Source organism: Bufo bufo, chromosome 11 (genome assembly GCF_905171765.1).
Source record: "Bufo bufo chromosome 11, aBufBuf1.1, whole genome shotgun sequence".
Lineage (NCBI taxonomy): Eukaryota > Metazoa > Chordata > Amphibia > Anura > Bufonidae > Bufo > Bufo bufo.
In genome coordinates this window covers 19,052,694-19,079,364 of record NC_053399.1, presented here as the reverse complement: position 1 = coordinate 19,079,364, position 26,671 = coordinate 19,052,694, and the positions used below count along the sequence as shown (strand labels likewise).

At 46.3% G+C, this 26,671-nt stretch overlaps 1 protein-coding gene across 1 annotated transcript in view; it reads right to left on the bottom strand.

The window, feature by feature from the left end:
- Positions 1 to 574: 574 nt before the first annotated feature.
- The window catches only part of LOC120982612 (alpha-1-antitrypsin-like), a 32,705-nt gene continuing 6,608 nt past the window's right edge, over positions 575 to 26,671 (bottom strand). The window contains exons 5-8 of the mRNA XM_040412888.1: positions 17,952 to 17,961; positions 3,223 to 3,229; positions 1,605 to 1,609; positions 575 to 587 (exon numbers count right to left, since the gene is read on the bottom strand). The gene's annotated coding sequence lies outside the window, so the exon portion shown is untranslated. The remainder of the gene's footprint in view (positions 588 to 1,604; positions 1,610 to 3,222; positions 3,230 to 17,951; positions 17,962 to 26,671) is intronic.

The following is a 26,671-nucleotide window of genomic DNA, read 5'->3' as shown; positions in this document are numbered from 1 at the left end:
GTACAGAACTTTAGATTCTGTGGCTGGAGGTACATTAGGCGGTCACAGGATAAATATATAACTGTCTGCCAGTACAGACGCCAAAAATTAGGCAATAGGCATTCACCTGACAGTACAGAACTTTGGATTCTGTGACTGGAGGTGCATTAGGCGGTCACAGGATAAATATGTAACTGTCTGCCAGTACAGGCGCCAAGAATTAGGCAATAGGCATTCACCTGACAGTACAGAACTTTGGATTCTGTGACTGGAGGTGCATTAGGCGGTCACAGGATAAATATGTAACTGTCGGCCAGTACAGGCCCAAAAAATTAGGCATTCATCTGACATAAAAGGCCTTTTATGCGGCTGTATATACATAAGGCAAGGACCATTCTTTGTTCTGGGTGGTGGCGGATATGTGTGGGCTGGCATGAGAAAATTCAATTACATGTGGTCGTCACAGGTGTTGAATTCCTCTGAGATCCATGCCTTATTCATTTTTAAAATGTGAGATAGTCCACACTGTTGTGAGCTAGGCGAGTGAGCTTATCGGTCACGATCCCCCCTGCTGTTCTGAATGTCCTTTCTCCAGCAAAAAGAGGGGGGTGCCAACGGGTCAATTGCCCCCCTTGAGAATATAGTGAGAGTCCGGGCGGAGAGCGGATCGAGGGAGATGATCGCTTCCATTGTGGAAGCGCTCATCTCCATAGTCATCTCTATCGCCGTCCTCAGGACAGCGATACAGATGGCAGTGCTGCGGCGGGGCAGGGGAGGGAGAGGCATCTCCCTTCCTTGTTCCTCTGATCGGCCGCTGGCCACAGGGCCCGCAGCCTATCAGAGGCCTGTGCAGGAAGAGGCCTGCATCGCATCGCTGCCATGGAGGTAAGTATAAGTGGTTTTTATTTATATTTGGGACAATACTTGTGGCACATGATTGGGGGGGGGGCATAGAGAGGCACTTGTTACTGGCACATGATTGGGGGGGCATGAAGAGGCGCTTGTTACTGGCACAAGATTGGGGGGCATGGAGAGACACTTGTTACTGGCACATGATTGGGGGGGCATAGAGAGGCACTTGTTACTGGCACATGATTGGGGGGGGCATGGAGAGGCACTTGTTACTGGCACATGATTGGGGGGGCATAGAGAGGCACTTGTTACTGGCACATGATTGGGGGGGCATAGAGAGGCACTTGTTACTGGCACATGATTGGGGGGCATGGAGAGGCACTTGTTACTGGCATATAATTGGGGGGGCATGGAGAGGCACTTGTTACTGGCACATGATTGGGGGGGCATAGAGAGGCACTTGTTACTGGCACATGATGGGGAGCATGGAGAGGCACTTGTTACTGGAACATGATTGGGGGGCATCTATGGGGGCACCTCTTACTGGCCCATTATTGGGGGGAATCTATGGGGGCACTTGTTACTGGCACATTATTGGGGGCACTATGGGGGCACTTGTTACTGGCACATTATTGGGGGGCACTATGGGGGCATCTACTGAGGCCACAAAGAAGGGGTATTTTATATGGGGGGCTCTGTGTGGTACTGGTATTATCAGGGGGTTTATCAGTTTCTACAGTATAATATTGGGGAGCACAGCGGCACAGTATTAGGGGTAGTAGTATGATTTGTCCAGAAGATGGGAGGATGATGGAAAAGTAGTAAACTAAGATTTTTTTTCTCTCAAGATGCAGAGAGGAAAAATGGCTGAAAAATGATGGCCTGGTCTGAAGGTCTGAAAGGAGAAGATGAGGAAAGAGAACATCTACATCAAAGGAGACGTCACTGGATGTAAGAGGTATGGGGCGCTGTATAACAAGTACATCAAAATGCGGTGTGGGGGGGGAGCTTAGAGAATTGGGCCATATTCATTGGGGCTTGGGCCCTGGATCTTTTTCGATCCTAGCAACGCCCCTGACCTTCACCCATTCCACTACACCCCGCCCACGGACGCCGTGACTGGCATCTCAACAGCAGCAGCAGAAAGTGACGTCATGTTCTAGGTGGTTGATCGACCGGCAGGCTAATCGGCTACTTCCTGCCAAGCTAAACCTGTCTGCAAAGATCGGCCATGATGAGAAGGTCAAAACAGCATATCTGTGTGATGTCATCGTGTGCTGGGAAGGCTGTTACTAGAAATGCAGTGGCAGATTAAAAGGAAAATATTACTGATAGCAGCCAAAGGCTGTGTATGATACTGCCGGCTGAACCACTGTATCTTAGCTTATTATGTGTAATATTGATACATGATAAATGCAACTTACAGAAGTTAGACAACCCCTTTAAGGGAGGGTTCTTTTTTAATGTTCGCCCTGTTGGTAAAATTCCCTAGAAACGGCCCTGCGGTCACGTCACTGTGACGCACCCACCCAGTGACCCACTGTCCCACAGACTCCGGCTCGCCTCTCACTCACAGCAGGCTTCTTTTCAGCACTGCTCCGGGCGGGCGGTAACAGGCCGGCAGTGCGGCGCTCAATCACTCACTGTACATCACGCGCCTGCGCCGCCTAGTGGGAGGAGCAGGCGCGTGACGTCAGCCGCCAGCACTGTCGGTGGGTAATAATTCAATTAAGAATTATTAATTATGGTCATAAAAATAATTAACCATAAAAAAATTTAATTTATAAAATTTGTCATAAATTCTTAAAATCATGACCTGGTGAATTGTAGACAACCTAATTGATACAATTCACATCTGAGTCCGACTATTTCCTCAGATGTGACGTTAATGATAAAATGTAGTTCTGCATTATACAATAATACACAGGTATTCTAAAAATATGCAGATTTATTGGTTACAAGGTTATAAACATATATAAGTAAATAAACACAAATGAATGCAAATGAATATATATAGCGTTAATATAAAGCATTACAAGCTTAACAATACATGTGAGTGGAAATAACTTTTCACATTATAACAAAGCTATTAGGTTAGGATATCAAAATATGAACATAAGTTATATACATTACTTCTGTTCAGAGAAAACCTCATGATATCAGGATGGGCATGTCTAATCCTAGACATCAATATAGAATGCTAAATACATTCCACCCCCCTCTAACCAACTACACATCACATGGCTTCAGGCATGGGCAAATCCATCCAAGGATATAACTTAGAAGAGATAACTAGGTGATTTTCCGAGTCTATGACGGAAAGTCATGGTTTTATTAAAGACACGGAGGCGAGTATTGCTATCTCCTTCTTTACTGTCCACCACACAGCAGCAAAGAAAAAATTTACATAACATGACGTAACCATAGTAAAATCACCCTCCCCTAACAGTCCATATAACAGACAGCTCCTCCTATAGATCCTCCTCTTTCTTTACGAGCCTGACACCATGACCGGAACCACCGAACACGAAACTGGAACCTTGAATCGGGAAAACGACCAGCATGGACCCACCGGAACATCCGAACGAACATCATCAGCTGAGATCACTGGAACCTTTCTTCCTTGAAAGCCAACATGGCTATAACTGGAGCAGAGCAATTGAAGCCCGTAGCGAATCAACTTCCTCCTGAAAGTGATAAACAAATTAAGCAATGGGCAGAAGAATACATCGCCAGTCATACGCGATCCTGCCATCATAAACATCTTAAGCCGACTATGCAGACAAAGCATGCAAATCAGAGTGAAAACCACAGGAAATACATTGTAAGGGAGGGAATCCCAGGGTGGGCAATACTCGCCTCCGTGTCTTTAATAAAACCATGACTTTCCGTCATAGACTAGGAAAATCACCTAGTTTTACAGCAAGACACGGAGGCTCCTATTGCTCAGTTTAAAGTTGAGCAATCACAGCAGAAAACAAATGTGGAGGCGGTCTAAAATAATACTCCCTGAATGTCGATGCCGAAGACCAGTCCGCAAGACGTAGAATATCCTCCAAACGTGCCCCCGAAACAGCCAAGGCGGTAGCTGATGCGCCTCTAGCGGAATGAGCTGTAAATATGGAAGTATCAATTCCTGCTAACGACATAATCCACTTCATCCAGTGCGCCAAAGTAGGGCTGGACACAGGACCAAACGGATGCCGAATGGACAAGAAAAGCTGAGGAACCGAAGACAACCGGTAAGTACGCGTCCGGGATTCATACTCCTTCAAACAAGCCACCGGACAAAGAACCGGCGAGGCTGGAAACGATGGGTAAGAGACCGACCTAATGTTGGTCTTAGTACGTCTGGATATATTGAAGGTGACCCCTTCCGGAGTAAATGATCTGGCGTCGTGATCAAGCGCCCGAACATCTGAGACCCGCTTACAGGATATCAGGCAAAAAAGAACCACTAATTTGGCCGACAACTGCCGTAACGTGAGATCCGGGTTACCTGGCCAGTTGGATAAAAAGGACAAAACCAAAGACACGTCCCAAGTCGTGGTAAAGCGAGGACGGGGAGGACGAGACATGCGGGAACCGCGAAGCAAACGCGATACGGAAGGGTGCTGTCCCGCAGGGACACCATCAAAACCCTGATGCGTAGACGAAATAGCGGATCTGAACAAATTAATTGTCCGATAAGCTTTACCCGCTTCGAAAAGGGAAGTAAGAAAGTCTAAAAGATGGGTCACAGGGGCTGAAACGGGATCCAAGTCCCGTTCCACGCACCAACCAGACCAAGATCGCCAGGCTGCCCGATAAGATTTTCTGGTGCCGGGAGCCCATGCGTTGTCCAAAAGGCGTCTAGTTGCCTCTGAAATATCACCGATTTCTCCAGGCGTCCTGAGATCCGGCAGGCTATCAGACGTAGGGATCCGTCCAACAGGAGCGGGTGGTGTAATCCTCGAGGGTCCTGGAGAAGATCCATCCGATTCGGGAGAAGAAACGGCACATCTATCAGGAGACCCAGTAGTGACGGAAACCAAGCCTGAGTCCCCCAGAAGGGGACCACCACTACCAATTCGGCCAGATGACGACGAACATGTAACATCATCCTCGGGATCATAGCAAATGGCGGGAATGCATACATCAGCGGACCGGACCAGGGTTGAAGGAACGCGTCCACTGCCTCTGCCGCCGGATCCGGGCGCCAGCTGAAAAACCGTGGAAGCTGGGTGTTCAGACATGAGGCAAATAGGTCTATAGCAAAAGGACCCCAATTCCTGGACAACTCTGAAAATGTCTCTGGCGCTAGCATCCAATCGCTGCTGTCCGTAAGGTAGCGAGAGCCTCAATCCGCCCGACTGTTGTGGAGTCCCGGGAGGTATTCCGCTTGAACCATGACCTCCCTGGAGAGACAAAAGGCCCAGAAATCTTTCGCTAACCGAGCCAAGGTAGCCGAGCGCGTACCTCCCAAACGGTTGATGTATCGCACTGCAGACACATTGTCCATCCTCAAACGAATGCACGCCCGAGCCATACCGTTGGTGAAACTCCGAATGGCAAAGGAACCGGCAAGAAGTTCCAACGCGTTGATATGAAGTCGTGCCTCTTCTGCGGACCACCGGCCACCCCGTGGAGATCCCGTTGCAGTGGGCACCCCAACCGTGAAGGCTGGCGTCTGACTCGACAGTGAAATCCGGTTGTAAGCCGAATATCGCTTTGCCGTTCCATGCTTCCAGGTTGTCGATCCACCAAGCGATCTCTTCCCGAGATTCCGGGTCCAGGATCAGAGTGTCTGCGAACGCAGCGCCAGAGCGGAGATGCGCTATCTTCAAGCGCTGAAGGGCCCTGTAGTGCAATGGGGCCGGAAACACTGCTTGGATCGATGAGGCGAGAAGACCTATGATCCTGGCCAAATGGTGTAGGGACAGCCGAGGCATAGACAGGGCATGTCTGAGTTCCTTGCGTATGGAACGCAGCTTCGTTGCGGGTAGAGAGAGGGATTCGGAAACCGAATCCACGGTAAAACCCAAAAACTCCATCCTCTGCGATGGTTCTAAGCACGACTTCTCGTGGTTGACTAGAAAACCTAGATGGGATAGAAGGTCCGTCGTCCAGCGGAGATGTATCAACAGAGTCGAGGCTGACTGGTGCATGACAAGAATGTCGTCCAGGTATATTATGAGGCGGACCCCACGACTGCGGAGCCAGGCCACCACTGGTCGCATAAGTTTCGTGAAGCACCACGGTGCTGAGGAAAGGCCGAAAGGGAGGCAAGAGAACCTACAGATTTCTCCCCTCCACAGGAAACACAGTAAGTCCCTGGATGGGGCGGACACAGGTACTGTTAAGTAAGCGTCCTTGAGGTCTAGTTTTACAAACCAATCGCCCGGCATGAGGAGATCTCGGAGTAGATGGATGCCCTCCATCTTGAAGTGGCGATAGCGGACAATCGCATTCAGAGCCCGTAAATTGATAACAGGGCGCATCTGACCCCCTTTCTTCTGGACCAGAAAGATAGAGCTGATGACCCCCGTCATGCCTGGTGGTGCCCTCTCGATCGCCCGCTTGTGGTAGAGGGAAGTGAGTTCTAGGTCAACCAGCGCGGCGTCGGGGCGAGACAGCAGGGAGGTGGGAGGGGTTGGAATCTGGTCTGGCGAAGCCACGAGTTCCACGTGGAAGCCTTCTACAGTGGATAAAATCCAAGGGTCGGATGTTATTGCCGCCCAAGCAGGGGAAAAATGCAGGAGTCTGCCCCCTATGCAATGCTCCAAAGAAGCACCCATCGGGGGAGGACTTACCGAAATGTCGTCGTGAGGACTGATTTCCTCTGTAGGGTCTGCCACGCCATTGTCCACCTCTGGCAGGGAAGAACGGGGATGGAAACCTCTGTTCCTGGAAGGCGGGGCGTTGATGAAAGCAGCCTCTGCCCGCGTTGCGGGTTTGAAAATTGGAACGGCCGGACAGACGGCCCCTAATACTGCCGGCCCTGGTGGAGACCCGTCCCTGGACTACTCTCCTAATTGAAGATTGGGCCTTATCTAGGGCAGTGAAAGCTCCCACGAACCGGCTCAAATCCTTAATAAAGGAGTCGCCAAAGAGATGACCCTGAGCATCTGCGCCTGATTCAGTAAGGGCCAGGTTGGCCAGTTTCGGGTCTATTTTAAATAAAATTGCCTTCCTTCTCTCAATTGCTAGAGAGGAATTGGCGTTGCCAGCGATGCAGATTGCATGCTGGATCCAGCCTCTCATTTCCTCAGGGTCAATAGGGGACCCATCCGATCTGGCATTCTCAGCCATCTCAAACAATTTGGCCAGAGGACCAAAGACATCTAGGAGCTTGTCCTGACAGCTACGCAGAGCTGAGTCTAACCCCTTACGGGGATTCCAGCCGGACTTGGCGAGGAATTGTGTGACCTTGGGATCTACCACAGGAGTGTCACATACCTTATTAGGCACAATGGGCCTAGGGCATTCCGCCTTCATCTTATTTCTCGCCTCCTTGCTAAGGGGGCGGCGGACCCAATGTTCCAAGTATTTGCCAACATGGTCCGTCGGCAGCCACTCCGCCGATCTGGGATGGTGGAGGGCGTTAGGTTCAAACATGGGCTCTCCCAAATGGTCAACAAGGGAGGAAGCCGGAGTGGCCCTAGCAGAGGAATCCTTCACTTGAGAAGTGGAAGGAGTGGGGCAGAGGGGGGAACTGGGCCCCGCATGCGTTTCTTCCTCAGAATCAGCATTTGTATCAGCAAAGGCCTCCTCATCTGACCCAATGTCGGCGTCAGAATCGCTCAATTGTTGCGCTCTAGCGCATTTCCAAGGCCGCGGCCGTTCTGCCTGGCGCGGAAACGCTCTCTTACGCGATCTATGCGCGTGTTCAAGGGTGGCCGGAGGCGCACCAGTCATTTGTACCTGTGACACAGGACTATTCATAGGAGGTTGCTGAGCTGTGGGGACCGCAGGCTGCACAGACCCTGAAAAAGGGTGGCCAGCCAGTGCCTGTGCTATCGTATGAGACAGCACAGAGGACATGGAGTCCATTGCAGCAGTGATTGCGGCTGAGACAGAGCGCTGCAGCGCTACTGTTTGGTTGTCAGCCCCACTATGGGCATCCCTACAAGGGGATGAGGGTGCAGAGGTCTCAGGGGTATGATCGGATAGAAGCATGATAGGTAACAGGAAGCTCTCCCTATATATCTGACTGATGGAAGGAATAGACTACACTGGTCTAAGGTGGGGATATATGAGGGCTTAATAGGCCGGGTCAATGGTATATTACAGGGCAAGCAGAGCAGGTAATGAAAACAGGGTTAGTCACCCGATGTACAGGAGCGCCGGAGCAGGCGACTGGATCGTAGGACGGATGCGGAGAACCAGGAAGTGCCGCCGAGATCCCGCGAGAATCGGCGGGAAGAAACAGAGAAAACTAAAATGGCCGCCGAAATCCCGCGAGAACAAGCGGGAGACGGCCAAAGGAGTACCAATATGGCCGCCGGGATCTCGCGAGATCACGCGGCCATAGGAAAAGACTGAGGTGAGCGCGGGAAACGCAGCGCCGATGGGGTAGGAACGGAACCTGCAAAAGAATATTATAATGGGGTAATGATAAACCGCAATAATCGGAACCTATTGGGAGGTAAAACAGGCCTAATAATATTAAGAAAATGAAAGCGGTAAATGAGATGAGCGCAGGGAACAAAGTCCCAAGCAATGAATAGCAAGAGAAACGCTAGCAGAAGCGTGTAATAACAGCAAGTGACAAATACCCAGTAATATAATAAAATATATAAGATATATATAAGATATAAAATCTAAACACAGGAGCTGCCAAAATGAGTACTTATCTTGGTGGCAGCAGCAAAGAAAGAGGAGGATCTATAGGAGGAGCCGTCTGTTATATGGACTGTGAGGGGAGGGTGATGTTACTATGGTTACGTCATGTTATGTAAATTTTTTCTTTGCTGCTGTGTGGTGGACAGTAAAGAAGGAGATAGCAATAGGAGCCTCCGTGTCTTGCTGTAAAACTGTATCCTTCCGCCTCATCCTGGACTATTTTCACACATATAACTTTGGTAAGACTATTAAGACAAATAACAGGGATCTAGGATTTTGCTAGACCAGATCTTAAATGGAAGGACTTGAAATATGTCCTTCCTGTGGGAATCCATCACTTAGCTTGGCGAAGAATGTTCTATTAATATATATATATAAGCAATTATTTAATGCTTTGCTAGATTATGAGTCTAGATTCTTCTGCAGGTAGAATGAAGCCTCACAATATCCTCAGACTACATCTCAATATGGAGATGATCAATTGATTTATTTATTCGCCAATCTAGATGGTATATTTTCACCCACACTATCAAATTAGTCTTAATAAAATGAAATATCATTTTCTGTGTCTCTTACCACACAATATACACTGTGCCACACAATATACAGTATACCTCTACACTTTGCCACACAATATACAGTATACCGCTACACTGTGCCACACAATATACAGTATACCTCTACACTGTGCCACACAATATACAGTATACCTCTACACTGTGCCACACAATATACAGTATACCTCTACACTGTGCCCCACATTGTACAGTATACCTCTACACTGTGCCACACAATATACAGTATACCGCTACACTGTGCCACACAATATACAGTATACCTCTACACTGTGCCCCACAATATACAGTATACCTCTACACTGTGCCACACAATATACAGTATACCTCTACACTGTGCCACACAATATACAGTATACCGCTACACTGTGCCCCACAATGTACAGTATACCTCTACACTGTGCCACACAATATACAGTATACCTCTACACTGTGCCACACAATATACAGTATACCTCTACACTGTGCCACACAATATACAATATACCTCTACACTGTGCCCCACAATATACAATATACCTCTACACTGTGCCACACAATATACAGTATACCTCTACACTGTGCCACACAATATACAGTATACCGCTACACTGTGCCCCACAATGTACAGTATACCTCTACACTGTGCCACACAATATACAGTATACCTCTACACTGTGCCACACAATATACAGTATACCTCTACACTGTGCCACACAATATACAGTATACCGCTACACTTTGCCACACAATATACAGTATACCTCTACACTGTGCCACACAATATACAGTATACCTCTACACTGTGCCACACAATATACAGTATACCTCTACACTGTGCCACACAATATACAGTATACCTCTACACTGTGCCACACAATATACAGTATACCTCTACACTGTGCCACACAATATACAGTATACCGCTACACTGTGCCACACAATATACAGTATACCTCTACACTGTGCACACAATATACAGTATACCTCTACACTGTGCCCCACATTGTACAGTATACCTCTACACTGTGCCACATAATATACAGTATACCTCTACACTGTGCCACACAATATACAATATACCTCTACACTGTGCCCCACAATATACAATATACCTCTACACTGTGCCACACAATATACAGTATACCTCTACACTGTGCCACACAATATACAGTATACCGCTACACTGTGCCCCACAATGTACAGTATACCTCTACACTGTGCCACACAATATACAGTATACCTCTACACTGTGCCACACAATATACAGTATACCTCTACACTGTGCCACACAATATACAGTATACCGCTACACTTTGCCACACAATATACAGTATACCTCTACACTGTGCCACACAATATACAGTATACCTCTACACTGTGCCACACAATATACAGTATACCTCTACACTGTGCCACACAATATACAGTATACCTCTACACTGTGCCACACAATATACAGTATACCTCTATACTGTGCCACACAATATACAGTATACCTCTACACTGTGCCACACAATATACAGTATACCTCTACACTGTGCCACACAATATACAGTATACCTCTACACTGTGCCACACAATATACAGTATACCTCTACACTGTGCCCCACAATATACAGTATACCTCTACACTGTGCACACAATATACAGTATACCGCTACACTGTGCCACACAATATACAGTATACCTCTACACTGTGCACACAATATACAGTATACCTCTACACTGTGCCACACAATATACAGTATACCGCTACACTGTGCCCCACAATGTACAGTATACCTCTACACTGTGCCACACAATATACAGTATACCTCTACACTGTGCCACACAATATACAGTATACCGCTACACTGTGTAGGGGTTATGCTGTTTATTGTACAGCATGGCACAGAGGTTATATTGTCCGGCATGGTGTAATCTCCATACATTTTATGTACAGTATACAGTAATCCGCCATCTATGCTTTGAATCTGGTTTTATATGTTACTTGGTTTTTGTACATTTACTTGCGTGTGCTAGTTTAGACCTGCTGTGATTGGGGTTTAGTTAGTTATTAAATGCTAACATGACAGTTTTTGGGTTTTGCACATTATTGATGATTGTATTTCATGACTACTCTTCTAAGGGTATTGCCTTCCTTTATACTGCAGTTCTCCTCTACCACTCTGCCTGCCACTTTTAGCAGTTTAAGCAATAATTTATGATTTTCTTTTGCTTTCAATAAATCTTGTGTTAAGCATAAAAAAATTTAAAAAATTAATATATATATGGTGAGACAGTTGCAAGTACTCTTCTGATATGATTTAATCGAGCAGTTTTGATGTGGGGGGGGGGGAGTTTTTTTGACACTCGCCCTGAGAGAAATTTTACCTAGAAACTGCACTGCCTCTGGTGAAAGAATTACCGTCGTATTTGAAAGATACGACGGATGTTTTAAAGAAGATGGAGGACATCCATTTGGAACCGGATATGTTTATCGCTACATGCGACGTGGAGCCATTATACACATCTATCAATCACCAAGATGGTTTGGAAGCAGCGGCAATTTTTCTGAATAGCACCAATATGGGTAAGAAGAAATGTAACTTTATTTTATCCCTTTTGGAGTATATTCTGACACACAACTTTTTTGTGTTTGGGGGGGGGTCCTTTTACCTGCAGCTTCGGGGTACGGCAATGGGGGCGTCTTGTGCGCCCTCATATGCTAATTTGTTCCTGGGGCTGTGGGAGAGGAGGATCCTCCAGACAGATCCATTGCCAAAGGCTAACAGTGTCCAATACTGGGGACGCTATATTGATGATATTCTGATCATCTGGCAGGGTACTGTTGAAGAGTTTGGGTGATTTATAGGCCTGTTGAATATTAAATATTAACAACATCAAACTTACCTTCAAGGTGGCTCGCACAAATGTAGAATTCCTGGATGTGGTCTTTCAGGTCTATTCAAGGGGAAAGATAACAACTAATCTGTATAGAAAAGAAACATCTGTGAACGCCTTATTACATGCGAACTCCTCACATCCTGGTCATTTAATTCAAAACATACCAGTGGGCCAGTTTTTGCGTGCTCGCCGTATTTGCTCATCTGATGAGACTTTTTAATTGCAGGTGGAGGACCTTAGAAAGATATTTGAACAGAGGGTCTATGGTAAACGCTGTATTGAGAGAGCCTATAAAAGAGTGAGGGTTGACTTCACGTCAACTAAGAAGAAGGGTTAGAGAGCATGTATTATCTATCAATGCAGCAAGAGAGGAGGAGGATGCCATACAGTTGAAGACCTTGGCAAGGCATTTTAAAGATAAGCATGACTCGGATGGATCCCTGCTGCGTGTCAGAGGAATTGACCGAGTGATAATTCCAACGAGAGGAGGCAATTGGAAGAAAATGTTGGCTCAGCGAGAGACAAAATGGATCTTCCTTCTCAATACCGTCTCACCCTTGGGTCTCAATGAGGGCATAAATTATGCCCCATTCATTTAGACTGTATTTTTGCTCCATTCTAAAGTGGTTTTGCCTTTCTGTGCCTTCGATTTTGTTATTTTGTGGTGCTCTGCGGTTTAGTTGTTCGAACCGACGTGTGTTTGTGTTGCTTTTAACAGTTTTTTTACTGTATTTATTATTTACTTTTTAACAGCTTGTACACATATGTTATTAATCACCTCTGTTCACATGTACAGTATACACTCACCTAAAGAATTATTAGGAACACCATACTAATACGGTGTTGGACCCCCTTTGCCTTCAGAACTGCCTTAATTCTACGTGGCATTGATTCCACAAGGTGCTGATAGCATTCTTTAGAAATGTTGACCCATATTGATAGGATAGCATCTTGCAGTTGATGGAGATTTGAGGGATGCACATCCAGGGCACGAAGCTCCCGTTCCACCACATCCCAAAGATGCTCTATTGGGTTGAGATCTGGTGACTGTGGGGGCCATTTCAGTACAGTGAACTCATTGTCATGTTCAAGAAATCAATTTGAAATCATTCGAGCTTTGTGACATGGTGCATTATCCTGCTGGAAGTAGCCATCAGATGATGGATACATGTTCTCATTCTGTTTACGCCAAATTCGGACTCTACCATTTGAATGTCTCAACAGAAATCGAGACTCATCAGACCAGGCAACATTTTTCCAGTCTTCAACAGTCCAATTTTGGTGAGCTCGTGCAAACTGTAGCCTCTTTTTCCTATTTGTAGTGGAGATGAGTGGTACCCGGTGGGGTCTTCTGCTGTTGTAGCCCATCCGCCTCAAGGTTGTGCGTGTTGTGGCTTCACAAATGCTTTGCTGCAGACCTCGGTTGTAACGAGTGGTTATTTCAGTCAACGTTGCTCTTCTATCAGCTTGAATCAGTCGGCCCATTCTCCTCCGACCTCTAGCATACACAAGGCATTTTCGCCCACAGGACGGCCGCATACTGGATGTTTTTCCCTTTTCACACCATTCTTTGTAAACCCTAGAAATGGTTGTGCGTGAAAATCCCAGTAACTGAGCAGATTGTGAAATACTCAGACCGGCCCGTCTGGCACCAACAACCATGCCACGCTCAAAATTGCTTAAATCACCTTTCTTTCCCATTCTGACATTCAGTTTGGAGTTCAGAAGATTGTCTTGACCAGGAGCACCCCCCGAAATGCATTAAAGCAACTGCCACGTGATTGGTTGACTAGATAATTGCATTAATGAGAAATAGAACAGGTGTTCCTAATAATTCTTTAGGTAAGTGTGTATTTCAGGTTTGTGGACATTTTTGGAGCTCGGATGGGGATACAGAGATGCGGAGGAAGACCCTTTTGCTTTAAATAAAGCTTGTGGTGTGGCATCTCGGGTTACGGGACTCTCGCCCTCTTCTTATGTTTACATTTTCTATACCCATATTTATACTTATAAATTTGTGGCTATAACCAGTATAGTGTACATGCAACGGATATGACCAATATATTTAGGGATATTAATTATTATGTTCTTTTTGATAATTCTGATTTTTTTTCCCTGCAAATATATGTATTTCTATTTTTTCAACGTATTCACATTCACTGCATGTCACTTTTCCACTTGGCACTTTTGCACGTTTTCACTTCACTACAGCACTTGCACTCTAATACTATAAATATTTTGTCCCCTTTTTTTTTTTATTCACAATTTGATACTGAGTTGTCATCTAGTATTATTATGCAATTGTATATTATTTATATTTTTTATATCAATGAATTAATATTTACGTATGCACTCTTGCACATTATCGTGCATTGTTTAGTTCGTCTTATTGATTTTTCATCATACATTAATTAGTTAATTTAAAGTATTTATTTATTTTTGAGCATTGAAGTTTTTTATCTTTTATTTTTGGTCATGTATATAAGGGAATTTGAGTGTACAATGTACTATGTATTATTGCGCTATTTATAATGTACTGACTTGTATTATCCATGATGTATTATTGCACTGGTATTACCTTTTTATAATCATGATATATTTGTATATAGATATTCACATATACATGTGTTAGCTTTGTTCTGGTGCTCCATGGTGAGGTGATCGGGCATCTGCATGCGGTCATGTGACCGCCATCATCTGAATCTTCTGTGCGTGGTCTCACGTGATCAAAGTGGTCTCGCGCGATCACCTACCATGTGACATTGCGTTTACTTGCAGTCATGTGACCGCGATTATGCGATACGCCTGTGCATATTCTCGCACGATTTTAACTTTGCAAGAATATCTCTTTTACCTAACACGTGATATGTGACGTCACATTGTCGGGTCTCGCGAGATCCCGCTCAAGAGAAGGTAACCTATATGATTGCAGCCATTGGTCCCCTCACATATGTCCTGCATTTTTAATTAGTACCCGGGTATATAATGTGGTGGGGTGATTGAGCCAGACACGCCCCTTGAAGAAGCGGAGCAAAACGTGCGTCAGGGTGCGCTCCCAGCTGACCAGAGGTCCGATCCTTTCACTGGATTATTATCCAGGTATCTCAATCGTTTTTCTCTCCTTAGTTGCCTGCTATTAGTACATCTACAGTTGATTCCCCTTATTGGGCCCCAGGTGGATGTGTATACATTAGGCATTTGGGTGTATGTTGTTGTTTCCTTGGGGGTTATTTTTGTTATTGCTCTTTTGAGTTCTTTTGTATAGAGCATTGCAATCCGTGGGGATCTCATACCTTGTGGGTCAACAGGTGAGCTGCTTGTCGCATTCACCTTACATAAAAGAAATTCAGATTATGTGGCTCGAGGTACATTATGCGGTCAATGGATGAACATTTTACTGTAGGCCACTGGACTACAGGCGCCAAACATTAGGCATTCACTGGACAGAAAAGATCAAGTGATTATGTGGCCGGAGGTATATTACATGGTCAATGGATATCAATTTTACTGCAGGCCAGTACAAATGCATATGTTTAAAAGAACTAAAAATATAAAATTGGATTAAAAACATGACTAACGAAATCCCCCCTCTTGAAAAAAAACCCTAATGATAATAGTTGAAATTTGATAACACATGGTCGTCACTGGTGTTGAATTCCTCTGAGGCCGCAACAATTATTTATTCATCGTACATAAAAGAACAAGTAAGTATGTGGCTGGAGGTAGATTACGCAGTCATTGGATATCAATTTCACAGCAGGCCAGTGGATCACAGGCCCCAAAAATTATGCATTCAGCGTATATATAAGAACAAGTAAGTATGTGGCTGAAGGTAAATTACACGGTCATTGGATATCAATTTTACAGCAGGCCAGTGTATAAAAGGCCCCAGAAATGATGCATTCAGCGTACATAAAAGAACAAGTAGGTATGTGGCTGGAGGTAGATTATACTGTCATTGGATATCAATATTCCAGCAGGCCAGTGTACTACAGGTCCCAAAAATGATGCATTTAGCGTACATAAAAGAACAAGTATGTATGTGGCTGGAGGTCTATTAGACGTTCAATGGATATCAATTTTACTGAAGGCCAGTACAAATACAGGTCAAATACATATGTTTAAAAAAACTAAAAATATAAAATTGGATCAAAAACATGGCTAACGAAATCCCCCCTCTTGAAAAAAAACCCTAATGATAATAGTTGAAAAACGTGGTCGTCACAGGTGTTGAATTCCTCCGAGGCCCAAAACATTAGGCATTCACCTGACAAAAAAAGGCCTTTTTTGCTGCTGTATTTACCTAAGACAGGGACCAATATTTGTTCTGGGTAGTGGCAGATATTTGTGGGCTGCCATGAGGAAATTCAATTAAACGTGGTTGTCACAGGTGTTTAATTCCTTCGAGATCCATGCCTCATTCATTTTTAGAAATGTGAGGTAGTCCACAATGTCGTGAGCTAGGCGAGTGCGCTTATCAGTCACGATCCCCCCTGCTGCGCTGAACGTCTTTTCGGACAGGACACTGGATGAGGGGCAATCCAAGAGTTCCATGGCAAATTGTGCCAGCTCTGGCCACAGGTCAAGCCTGCACACCCAGTAGTCCAGGGATTCCTCGTTTATCAGAGCGTCCACATCGGCCGTTAACCTGATGTAGTCGAACACCTGTCGATCTAGGCGTTCCCTGAGGCTGGATTCAGAGGTCGGCTGTCGATGGGTTGGCTGCAAGAATGATCTCATATCCGAAGTGACCAACATATGTTCAAACCGCCCTCTTCTTGCATGCGCTGTTGGATTGGTACCTGTAACTGTTTTTTGTGAGTGGAAATTCCTCTGCCAGGTCCCGCAAAAGCAGAATGCAGCATTTCTCGAAGCAAGGCCTGGAAGTGCTTCATTCTGACAGCCCTCTGTGATGCTAGAAACATGTCCGCCATTTTGTGTTTTTATCGGGGGTCTAAGTACGTTGCCACCCAGTACTGGACCTTGCCCTTTATGCTTTTTATACTGGGGTCCCTCTTCAAACACTGGAACATGAAGCCCCCCATTTGCACTAAACTGGAAGCGGTGGAGTGGCCTGGCTCCTGCTCATCGTCCAGGATAATGTCGTCCTCGGTCTCCTCCCTCCAGCCACGGACAACAACAGCGATCCCAGAAATGTTTAAGGCATGCTCTTCTTGCTCCTCCTCCACCCGGCACCATCCTCCTCTGACTCCTCTTCAGACTCCTGTTGACTTTTCTCAGATGGAGTAGCCCCCCCCATGCACGGCACATGTGTCATTTTGCCCTGTTTCGCGCGCTCAGCAGATTGGCACCGTTGTCACACACCACTTTACCAATTGAGCGGGGTTAGCCACTGATCGGCCTGTGACCGCAAAGCTGAAAGGAGTGCAGGACCAGTGTGGCTCTTGGCTTTCAGGCACACGGAAGCCTGCCTTCTGCCAGATTAACGCGATGACGGCACGGTGGAAGGTGGAGTGGAGGACGAATGGGAGGAATTAGGAGGAGAAGGACAAGAGGCAGGACGTGGAGCACCAGGAGTGTGTCTTTGTGGGTACTGACGGTGTTGCTCCCACTGGGCTCGGTGATGGGAGGACAGGTGCCGTCCTAAGGCGGTCGTCCCTAGGTGAGTGTTGGGCTTACCATGACTTATGCGTTGACAGCACAGGCTGCAGATGGCAACACTATTGTCAGCAGCGGACACGTTAAAAAAAGCCCACACTGCGGAGCCATGTGCTGCTGTCCTGGGAGCGCCAGATGTGACCGTGCATGGCAGATGGCTCGCTCCCTATACATTAGCAGTCTGCTTTTTGCCTCCTGTGCACTCTAAGTTCTGCCTGCTTCTCCTCCTATCTGCTGCTCTGTCTCTCCCTCTGACCCCCCTCCTCTTCCTCTCTTGTGGGCACCCACGTGACGTCCATAGACACGTCATCATCGTCCCCTTCACCACCCACTGACATTAGAGATCTCAGAGTAGGCAGCAACAGCGGGGACCACCCTCCTTGGGCTGATCTGGGTACTGTCGTCAGACTGCTGGGTTGATACCTTCTCTTCCTGGTCCGATGCCAAGAATGGCTGTGCATCGGTAAGGTCTTGTAATGAATGGGAAAATAATTCCTCTGACTCGGTGCAGAGGGGTGCAGAAGAGGAAGGCTGAGAGAGCCACTCAACCAAGTCTGGTGCGTCCTTTGACATAATCGCACGCACCTTCTGCAACTTCCTACTTAGGCTCCGGCCTGGTGCACCTGCCTGACCCCTACTATCCCTGCGGAATGGCCTGCCTCTTCCTCTGCCTGTCATTTTTAAAAGGACCCTGTGACAAAAGTCCCTATAGAAGAGCAGTATTTGTGGAAGAAGGTATATCACACCCCCGCTTCAATCATTTTTTTGTGGGTCGACTGGTAAATTACACCAGTAGAAATTATTTATTCCAATGGTGTTTGTCACTCTGTGTAGCTGCGGTAACGCAGCAAAACCGCAGACAAATGCTGCACTACCTAAATGCACTATATAGAAAGTATATAATTGGCATATCACACCCCCGCTTCAATCAGTTTTTTGGGGGGGCAATTGGTAAATCACACCAGTAGAAATTATTTGTTCCAATAGCGTTTGTCCCTCTGTGTAGCTTCAGTATCGCAGCAGAACCGCACACAACTGCTGCACAATACAAATGCACTATAATATACTTTCTATGTTATATTACACCCCTCAGTAAGTCACACCTATCGATAGCACACCTATACTAGTCCTTAATAGGACTTTTGTGGCCCTATTAGCTAGCGTTTGGTGTCCCTAACAGCCTGTCCCTGCTCCACACAGCAACCTCTCTCTACACTGGCAAAAGACTGATCGGGTTTATTTCTAAGGTAGGGGGTGTGTCCATGTGCTGAAACGTCTCAATTGGCTGTCCTGTACCACCTGATGGATGTGTCATGGGTCAAAGTTTTTCACAATGTAAAAAAATATGGCGCCCTTTTAATGGCCCCCAGTTGAGCTAATGTAACCATAGTGCCCCCATAATGTGCCAGCATAATATACCTCTATATAGTGTCCCCAGTAAATGCCCCCATAGTGCTCCTCTCCCCCCTTCCTCCTAGTGCCCCCCATAATGTACCAGTATTAAATGCCCCATATATAGTGCCCCAGTAGATGCCCTCAGTGTCCCCCATAATTTGCAAGTATAAAATACCCCTTCTTAGTGCCCCTGTATATGAGCCCATGATACTCCTCTCACCCCTTCCCCATAGGACCCACCATAATGTGTCCCAGTATAAAATGCCCCTATACAGAGCCCCCATATAAAATACCCCTTCCTTGTGGCCTCAGTAGATGCCCCCATAATGCCCCCCAATAATGTGCCAGTAAGAAGTGCCCCCATAGATGCCCCCATAGTGCCTCCAATAATGTGCCAGTAAAAAGTGCCCCCATAGTGCCCCCCAATAATGTGCCAGTAAGTACTGTACCCCCATAGATGCCCCTACAGTGCCCCATAATAATGTGCCAGTAAGAAGTTCCCCATAGATGCCCCCCAATAATGTGCCAGTAAGAAGTGCCCCCCATAGATGCCCCCCAATAATGTGCCAGTAAGAAGTGCCCCCATAGATGCCCCCCAATCATTTGCCAGTAAGAAGTGCCCCCCCATAGATGCCTCCCAATCATGTGTCAGTAAGAAGTGCCCCCCATAGATGCCCCCCAATAATGTGCCAGTAAGAAGTGCCCCCATAGATGCCCCCCAATCATTTGCCAGTAAGAAGTGCCCCCCCATAGATGCCTCCCAATCATGTGTCAGTAAGAAGTGCCCCCACAGCGCTCCTCTCCTGTATTGTGCCATATAAAAAAAATAAACACTTATAATTACCTGTATCAGGCTGGCAGCGACCCGATGCAGGCCTATTCCGGCCTGTGTCTCGTGGTGTACGGCTCAGGCGGCCTGATGATGTCATCGCGCTGCCTGCACCGGCCTCTGATAGACTGCAGGCCTAGTGCCTGCAGTCTATCAGAGGACAGAGAAGGGAGACGCCTCTCCTCTGACCTGCAGCATCCATCTGTATCGCTGTCCTCAGGAGAGGACAATGGAAGCGCTCATCTCCCTGTGCCCTGCCGCTACGCCACTGCTTGCTGGTTCGGGGGCACACAGAGGATTTCCCCGGCTCCCCAGTGGGCCTGTCCAAGCCTGGATATATGGGTATTCTTGATGCGGGGAGTGCAGCAGCAAGTAGTGGGGTTTAGGGGGGGGGCCTGTAGGCTCATAAAGGACTCAGGAGTACAGCAAATCAGTCATCTTGCAGGGGGAGGGAATATGATTGGTGGCTATGTGCACACTCAGCATCAGCAGCAAGGAGTTAAAGGGGTTATCCAACCCCTATAATGCCCCCCAAAATGCCCGGGCACCTTACTTACCTCCTTTCCCGGCACCCACATTGCTCCTGATGCTCGCACAGCCACCACTGCATGCCACGATGGGAGCGAGCCTCCCTAGCATCGCGGGTGACGCTAGGGAGGCTCATTTCCGACACGGCCTGCTATTGGCTGCAACGCCCCATTTGACATAAGTATTATCTGTGTGCGGTGCCTGGGCATTTTGGGGGGAATAATAGGGGTTAGATAGCCCCTTTAACCCTTAGGATACCAGATTTTTATTTATTTTTTTGCATTTTCTTTTTTCTTCCCTATCTTCCTTGAGCCATAACTTTTTTATTTTTCTGTTCAAATAGATGTAGAAATAATTTTTTGCGGGAGAAGTTGTACTTTAATATGGCATACAATGTAGTGGGAAGCGGACCAAAAAATTCCAAATAGGATGGAATTTGAAAAAAAACACGCAATTTCTCCACAGTTTTACAGGTTTTGTTCCTGTTGCATTTCCTTTGTGGCAAAACTGACCTGTGCCCTTCATTCTCTGGGTCAGTTCAATTACAATGATACCACATATGTATAGGTTTTTTATGTCTAAATAGTGTAAAAATTACCGTAATTAAAACTTTGAATAAAAAACTTTGATAAAAAAAAATTACAAAAATGTATCCCTAACTCTTTCAGTAGGTCATGTTTAAATTTCTTTATTAGCAAATGGGGGAGTGAAATGGGAGGAGCCAGGACAGGAGGTGGGATGGGCCAGGTGTGGGTAGTGGGCGGGGCTAAGGGGCCCAATTCAGATTCTTGCTATGGGGCCCAGTGATTTCTATGTACGCCCCTGCATATAACTACTATAATACTGCCTCCTATGTAAAAGAATATAACTACTATAATACTGCCTCCTATGTACAAGAATATAACTACTATAATACTGCTCCTATGTACAAGAATATAACTACTATAATACTGCTCCTATGTACAAGAATATAACTACTATATTACTGCCTCCTATGTACAAGAATATAACTACTATAATACTGCTCCTATGTACAAGAATATAACTACTATAATACTGCGCCTATGTACAAGAATATAACTACTATAATACTGCCTCCTATGTACAAGAATATAACTACTATAATACTGCTCCTATGTACAAGAATATAACTACTATAATACTGCCTCCTATGTACAAGAATATAACTACTATAATTCTGCCTCCTATGTACAAGAATATAACTACTATAATACTGCGTCCTATGTACAAGAATATAACTACTATAATACTGCCTCCTATGTACAAGAATATAACTACTATAATTCTGCCTCCTATGTACAAGAATATAACTACTATAATACTGCTCCTATGTACAAGAATATAACTACTATAATACTGCTCCTATGTACAAGAATATAACTACTATAATACTGCTACTATGTACAAGAATGTAACTACTATAATACTGCTCCTATGTACAAGAATATAACTACTATAATACTGCCTCCTATGTACAAGAATATAACTACCATAATACTGCTCCTATGTACAAGAATATAACTACTATAATACTGCTCCTATGTACAAGTATATAACTACTATAATACTGCTCCTATGTACAAGTATATAACTACTATAATACTGCCTCCTATGTACAAGAATATAACTAATATAATACTGCTCCTATGTACAAGAATATAACTACTATAATACTGCTCCTATGTACAAGTATATAACTACTATAATACTGCCTCCTATGTACAAGAATATAACTAATATAATACTGCTCCTATGTACAAGAATATAACTACTATAATACTGCTACTATGTACAAGAATGTAACTACTATAATACTGCTCTTATGTACAAGAATATAACTACTATAATACTGCTCCTATGTACAAGAATATAACTACTATAATACTGCTCCTATGTACAAGAATACAACTACTATAATACTGCCCCTATGTACAAGAATATAACTACTATAATACTGCTCATATGTACAAGAATATATCTACTATAATACTGTTCCTATGTACAAGAATATAACTACTATAATACTGCTCATATGTACAAGAATCTAACTACTATAATACTGCCTCCTATGTACAAGAATATAACTACTATAATACTGCTCCTATGTACAAGTTTATAACTACTATAATACTGCTCTTATGTACAAGAATATAACTACTATAATACTGCTCCTATGTACAAGTATATAACTACTATAATTCCCACAATGTCTATCTTCTATATCATCCTTCTTCGCCTCTCGCTTTCTAAAACTTAACATGGATAAGACAGAATTTATAATCTTTCCCCCATCTTGTTCAACCCCCTCAACAGACCTATCTATCACGATCAATGGCTGCACACTCTCCCCGGTCAACAAGGTCCGCTGCCTTGGAGTGACCTTGGATTCTGCACTTTCCTTCCGACCGCACATCCAAGCCCTTTCCATCACCTGCTGCCTCCAACTCAAAAACATCTCCCGCATCCGCGCTTTCCTTAACTTTGAATCTGCGAAAATGCTTGTACATGCCCTCATCATCTCCCGCCTAGACTACTGCAACATTCTCCTCTGTGGCCTTTCATCTAGAACTCTCGCACCCCTCCAATCTATCCTCAACTCTGCTGCCCGACTAAACCACCTCTCACCCTATTACTTCTCTGCCTCTCCCCTCTGCCAATCCCTTTACTGGCTCCCCATTGCCCAGCGAATTCACTTCAAAGTACTAACAAATACATACAAGGCCATCCATAACCTGTCCCCTCCCTACATCTCTGAGCTACTTTCCCGATACACCCCCACACGCACTCTCCGATCCTCACAAGACCTTCTTCTCTCATCTCCTCTTATCGCCTCTTCCCACAATCGACTCCAAGATTTCTTCCGTGCATCCCCCACACTCTGGAACTTGCTACCCCAACATATCAGACTCTCACCTACAGTGGAATCCTTCAAAAGAAACCTGAAAACCCACCTCTTCAGACAAGCCTACAACCAGTGACCCTGCTGCCTCTATACCGCCATGACCAGCTTCACCCTCACCTACTGTGTCCTTCTCCCATACCATGTAGATTGTAAGCCCTCACGGGCAGGGCCCTCTCTCCTTCTGTACCAGTTTGTAACTTGTCTTGTTTATGATTAGTGCAATTGTCTGTATTATGTATGTGCACCGCTTATCATATGTACAGCGCTATGGAATGAATGGCGCTTTAATAATAAATAATAATAATAATTCTGCCCACTATTTACAAGACTATAAGTACTATAATAACTGGCTCCTATGTATAAGAATATAACTGTGCTTTTCACCCTATAAGACGCACCTAGGTTTTAGAGGTGGAAAATAAGAAGAAAAATATTTTTATCAGACCACCAATCAGAACTGAATGTTAATCAGACCTCAGCGTAGACCCCCAATGTTAAAAGGACCCCCAATCAGACCTCAGATCATACCCCCAATGTAAACTCCCGTTCTGACAAAAACAAATAAATCTATTTACCTTTCCTGCTCCGGGCGCCACTGCCGCTCCTGAGATACAGAACTCTTCCTGATCTTCCTGCCGCACAGAGTGAGGTCACAGAGCGCGCAGACATCCTCACACTGAGCGCGGGTCACAGCACAGTGTGCGGTGCCTGCAGGAGAAGACCAGAAAGCGGTGAGTACACAGCCCACACAGGAAGCTCTGCATTCACAGCTTCCCGCTCCTCCTGTACTAATGAGTGTTTCCATAATGGAAGTGGTCATTAGTTTTCGCCCCATAAGACGCACTGACATTGTACCCTCACTTACATTTAGAAGAGGCGCTGGATACGCCGAAGTTATGGAGAGGTCGGCGCCTCTTCCTAACTCCGGCAGATCCACCGCCAGCTTAGAGCTTTATTAAGACTGGCGTATTGCCCTTTAATGTTTTAGTTATGGTCTAAAGAGGTTCTCTACGATGCAACAATTGATGAAGTTTTCCTATGATAGGTCAACGGTCACCACATACCTCCACCGATAGGCTACTGAGGGGTTGCAATAGCACGTGGACTACAGAGCTCTGTCCACTGAATAATATTAAGGTCTGGTTTCTACAGTGCCTATTTCTAGCACTAGTGTCACGGAACCATGAACCAGACGTACAACAAGAGATAAATGAAAATAAGAAGGCTTTATTGAAAACGGATGGTGAAACCGAGCAGAGTCTTTGCGAAGCCAGAGGTCAGGAACCAGAAGGGTAGTCAGACGAAGCCAGGATCAGGAACCAGCAGGGTAGTCAGACGAAGCCAGGATCAGGAACCAGCAGGGTAGTCAGACGAAGCCAGGATCAGGAACCAGAAGCAGCAGCAGTCTTAGAAGCATGTGAACACAAGAGGACCAAGCAAGGAACTGAAGCCACAGACCTCCTATATATATGAGCTAGGCATCCAGCTCCTCCCAGGGGAAGGAGGAGCCGCAGGGTGGAAGGCTACAAGAAACCCAGACCCCAAGATGGCCGCCAGCACATGTCAAACGAAGGAGAGCAGCAAGCAGGTAAGACCATGACAGTACCTCCCCCTCAAGGGCCCCTCCTCCGCGGAGCACAAAACGGTTTCTGAGGGAAGCGTGCGTGGAAGGCTCGGAGCAAGGCAGGAGCATGGACATCTGCGGAGGGAACCCAGGAACGCTCCTCTGGACCATAACCACGCCAATGGACCAAAAACTGCAACCGACCGCGGACCAGGCGTGAGTCCAGGATATTGCTCACCTCATATTCCTCACGATTGCCCACTTGGACCGGACGAGGCCGAGGAACCGAGGAAGTGAAACGATTACACACCAGTGGCTTCAACAGGGAGACATGAAACACGTTGGAGATCCGCATGCCAGGAGGAAGCGCAAGGGCATAGGCTACCGGGTTTACCCTGCGAAGCACTCGGAAGGGACCAACAAAGCGAGGCGCCAGCTTGGGAGTGGGCACTCGAAGGTTGAGGTTGCGGGTGGACAACCATACACGGTCTCCGACCTGGTAGGAAGGAGCAGGCGCTCGTCTGCGATCAGCCTGGAGTCTCTGGCGCTGCGCAGAGACCTCAAGGGACTTCTGGATCTGTACCCAAGAAGCACGTAGGACGGAAAGGTGATCCTCCACAGCCGGAATATCCTGGGGAGAGAATACCTCCGGTAACACGGCAGGTTGGAACCCATAATTGGCCATGAAGGGAGACGTCCCAGAGGAAGAGTTCACCGCCGTGTTCCTGGCAAACTCAGCCCAAGGCAGGAGGTCAACCCAATTGTCTTGGTGATCGGAGACATAGCAACGAAGGAATTGCTCCAAGGCCTGATTGGATCGTTCTGCGGCCCCTTTGGACTGAGGGTGGTAGGCCGAGGAGAAGGAGAGATGAATCCCCAACTGGGAGCAAAAGGCGCGCCAGAACCTGGACACAAACTGACTCCCCCGATCCGACACAATCTCCTTGGGCAAACCGTGCAACCGGAAGACCTCCCTGGCAAAAATCGTGGCCAACTCTTGTGCAGAGGGTAACTTCTTGAGAGGAACACAGTGGCACATTTTGGAAAACCGATCCACAATCATGAGAATGACCGTATGGCCTCGGGATGCAGGGAGGTCCACAATGAAATCCATCCCCAGGTGTGACCATGGGCGCTCCCCGGTGGCTATGGGTTGCAGAAGGCCCAACGGAAGGTGCCGAGGGGACTTACTCTGGGCACAAACGGAGCATGCCGCTACATATGCGGCGATGTCGGAACGTAGGGAAGGCCACCAGAACAGACGTGAAACAGCCCAGGACAGCTGATTCTTTCCAGGATGCCCCGCGGTCTTGGAGTTATGGTAGGTTCGCAACAACCGAGTGCGCAACTCCTCAGGCACAAAACATCTGCCGTTGGGTCTCCCAGAGGGAGCACCAGATTGAGCCGCCAAAATCTGCTCACCCAGGGGAGAGGTCAGGCTGGTGCGAATGGCGGCCAGGATCTGATTCGGAGGTATGACCGAAGTCGGATTCGACTCCTCCCTGGACAGCTCGGAGTACTGCCGTGATAAGGCATCCGCCCTGATGTTCTTGGAACCGGGTAGGTAGGAGACCACGTAATTAAAACGTGACAAGAACAGAGCCCATCTGGCCTGACGTGGTGTCAATCTCTTGGCCTCAGAAAGGTAGGTCAGATTCTTGTGGTCCGTCAGGATGAGAACCGGAACCACCGAACCCTCGAGCAAGTGCCTCCAT